Here is a 4,277-nt window from a genome sequence, read left to right as displayed (position 1 = left end):
TAAATCTCTCCAAACGAGCCCTGCTAATTCCTGCCCAGCATCCTTTTGCCCCACCAGACAAACCTTTCCCACCTATCACTGTTTGGACTGTTGGAACAGAAATATTGCACAATGCCCGTTCGATCTAGTCCCACTTGACAGAGATCTTTTAATGCAATGTTAGAATACCCTTTGGATAAATTCGGGCATTAAGACTGAAGTCCATAAAGCTATAATTAAAAAAGCCTTTATTTCCACCTTACTCCGCACCCTCCTTTCCTGCAGTACGGTTGTTCGGATCCCATACAGGAACGTGCCCAACAAGCGACGCCCCCGTCTCATCACGGCTGGAAATAAAGCTCTGCTGACATCGGGAATTAATAAGCTGCGTATCCTTAAACACACACGCTGCATTACTTCCAATCTAGTGCATATTAAGACTGTGCTTTTTAATGCCACAAGAGCCCAATAAACCCTTCAATATTTACTTAAGTGGGTTTTATGGTCCTCTTGTTTCGTGAAGGCATTTATACGAGTCCTGATCTTACGACATCTGCATCGTCAGCCATTAATTTGCAAAAATTAAACAGAAATGAACAAAAAGAGCTCCATAAGCACCTTCTCGCACACCTACTAAATGCTGCAACATTTGTTGGTCCAATAGCTGGAGACGGAACAAAACCACAGCCAGCCCGACCGCTCCCTGTCCCGACACCGCTGCAGATGTTCCAATAGGAAAAAGCCGAGGAGAGACTGCAAAGTTCTGGGAAAAGATCCATTTTAGCTCTTAACGCTTATTATCACATTTTCTAAGGTCTAGAAAGCTTTTTAAAGATTATATGGGCTGAAGGAAGCTATAGGAATGTTATGATCCCAGAAGATCTTCCTAAACAAGACGTTGCTATGAACCTGCGTCAAGCTGTTGCTCTGATTTCTTTTACCAGCCCTGCCTTAACTTTCCTTCTATGTCCCTCTTGTGGTAACTGAGCAGAACTGTAACATCTGCAATGGAACAGCGAATTCGCAGCCTTCTACAGCGTTTGCTTTGTTGCTGCATTAGAAAAAACCAAAAATATTGAATTTTCATCAGTTTGCAGGGGAATAGTTTTTCTTAAAAATAAAAAGCACAGCAGGTGTTCTCTGCTGTTCCATTTGCTAACGCTCGGGCTGGGTAAGCTAGGTAACATTGTACGGAATTTTCATTTGAATCTTTCTTCTGGGGGAGAGGCGACCCAAAGGCAAACAGAAAATTCAGAACAATATGAGTGATCTCAACATTAAACAAAAAAGAAGAAATCAAGAGATGTTAAAATGCAGATGCAAAGTGACAGAGCAGATAAGGAGCTAAAGTGATTAAATATGCATAATAAATGTGTCAATTGCATTTATTCTGTAATATATCAATCTATTGCTAAGCACAGCACTCGTTACACAGACACATCACGTGTGAGCACTCCCTCAGCGTTCTTTGTCGAGAACATCCAGTCTGCACTTCACACTCATATTCCCCCAACCTGAATTGTTTTATCCTAGGATAAAAATACACATTTTTTTCTTTTCAAATCCAAGCCCGTCATCTGAAGCGGTGGTTTTGCAAAGCTGCCTCGCACTCGGCTCGATTGGCTCTGAAGCCCTCACGTCACCATGACACTTCCCAGCTCTATCTCCAGGGCTGGGATTTTGCAGAGACCAATCAGTTCGTTCCTTTCCGCAGCAGCTTGTTCTCAGTCCCCTCTCGTTATCAAATCCCAGCGCTGGTTTGTCTTGGAATTGAAATGAATTTCAAGGAAAATCCTCTGGCAAAGCCAATTATTTTGAGTCAGGACTGTTATTTCTACCAACACCCAAACTGCTGCATGCGTCAGTTTTACACTTGTAATCATCAGGAACCTTTACTAGCACCTCCTCAAGATAATCACCTTAAACATTTTAGCTTATGGAAGCAAGGAGAAAGCATCTCTTTAAAAGTTAAATTCACCCACATTTGTTCTCTTGGGTAGCTTCTTGTGGCTAAGTATGTCCTGCAAATTCTAGCTTCTAAATATGCATGAAAATGCTAAAGCAGCAACATTTCCAGAGAACGTGTTCCAGTTTTCTGAAGTGTTACCTCTTGAAATTTCAGATTGGATGCACAACAGCGAAGAGCAATGAGTCAGAGCGCCATTGCTCTGCACAGCCCAGATTTAAGAGAGAAAACTTTCACAAAACGTGGCTTACACAAAAAAATAGCCTTTGGGAGCTCTGTAGCGTAGCCTGCATACGCACCTCCATGATTATCTTTAAAAGCACCAACGGACTCCGCAGTTTCCAGCATGCAGTGAACTACAATTAAGCAATAATGTCATTAAATTCAAATGTACCCTCTCCACACACCATGCTTCTGCATCGGTATAAACACCAATCGCAGTCTCTGTTTTTAAACACAACCAGGAGCCCAACGGCCACAACTAATTGCCAGTTTGGTCCCTCATTAAACCATCTCCAAGTGAACTGCAGGCTTTCCACCCCCAACTCACTCAGGGTTCATTTTTGCCTCGTGTGCTGGGGAATCAGCGTTTTGGGTGAGGGAATCAGCCCCTCGCCACCCTCCAGCCTCAGCACCGCAGGCAGCAGCGGCACCTTCCCCCGGAACGCAGCCAACCGGCCCTGGTGCCTCCACATCAGACACCAAATTCACCTCCTGATGGCACAGCGAGTGAAGGACCTGAAATCTTCAGAGAGTTTTCCTAACAACCTCTCTTTAAAAGTTTGTTTTAAGAAAGCAGCAGTTTAGTTCATCCATGGATGCTTTCCAACCAAACTTTCAAGGGGTTTTAATTCAGCCACATTTCAGCTTTAGGAATCGAGAGCCTCAACATTCAACCTGCCGTGTAATACTGATGAACTGACTTATCTTGGTGTCACCATGTTCAACTGTAGCTGTAACTGTAGTTTAACTGATATGACAGTCATAACTCAACAGGCAATTTACTGTTCTGCCTTTTTAGCGGCTTGTTGGATGAACCTATTCCAATTTGAATGCTGAATTATATATGATATTATAGCATGATAAACTACTGGTACAGTCTATTCCTTCACAGAGGCTTAAAGCTAAAGATTAATTCAAACAGTCTGTGTGCAGAAGTGACGTCTCCTGTATTCTCTCTGCTCATTCTCTCCCCTCCCGTACTTGGTGCACAATATTCCTAGGACAAGGATGCTTTTCAGTCTTCATTTAGATCTTTTCAGCCTAACAGCTGTAAATCTGGTACGTGCTGTTTCAGTTCCAGGCTTTACCCTACACAAAAAGCAAAAATAAAATTAAAATCACTTTTTAAATAAGATACGTATTTGCATCTTACAGTTGAAGGCTTTAGTAGGGAAAGGGGACTGAGTATCTGGCCTTCATATCAATGCTTTCCACAACACAGACATTACCTTGAAAGAGATTCATTTTGTGTCAATAAAAGGATGTTAAAGTGAGGGCACCCAAATGCAAACTTTCTGTTTATTTATGAGCAGAAACACGTGCTGCTCCCTCTCTTTTCACAAGCCCATCACTCACTTTCCTCGACCTCAGGGGACTTCCACAGCCAGCTCCACCAGCCTCACCTCACAGCAGCTCAGCTTTCTGACTATCACGCTGCTATATCAGGTATTACAGGTGTAAGAGACATTACAGACAGAGCAGGTATTACCGTAATACCAAATCCTTCTTAATTTACCATGTCTGTCTCAAAACACAGAAAGCCCTTGCACAGCTCCTGTCTGCCAGCCCTGGCCCTCAGCACTCATTTCAAACATGGACGTGGGGCAGCCAGGCCACAAAACCAGCACGACAGCTCCAGGCCCAGGGGGACCTCACCAGGGGAACCACACATCCCCTCACACAAACAGGTACCACCAGAGGCTCCCCTCACCGCCACAGCCCTGGAACCCACCGGACCCCCCCGACCCGAGAGGTCCCCTCATCATCTCCACACAACCACCACGAGCCTCGCAGCCCTTCATCGCCTCAGGGCCCGGCTACCCGCACAGCCCGCTCTTCTTCCTCATCTCGAAGACCGATTGGCTGGCAGAACAGTCAGTCAACTCTTCCTCCTCATCGCGAGGATCGATTGGCTAGAAGAGCAGTCAGTCAACACCAGGCCACGCCTTCCCCCCCGCGGCGCGAATCCCCCTTCGCGCCTTTCACCGAGGCCACGCCCCCTCCGCCTGCCCTCCCCAGGTGTGTGCGTGCTACGTCACCCCTCCCACGCGTACGGGGCGTGCTGGCGTCGCCGTCCCTCCGTGCGCTCCGCGTCACCGCTCCTGGCCTG

This window comes from Patagioenas fasciata, chromosome 27, assembly GCF_037038585.1.
Source record: "Patagioenas fasciata isolate bPatFas1 chromosome 27, bPatFas1.hap1, whole genome shotgun sequence".
NCBI classification, from domain to species: domain Eukaryota; kingdom Metazoa; phylum Chordata; class Aves; order Columbiformes; family Columbidae; genus Patagioenas; species Patagioenas fasciata.
This window is presented reverse-complemented; position numbering follows the sequence as displayed.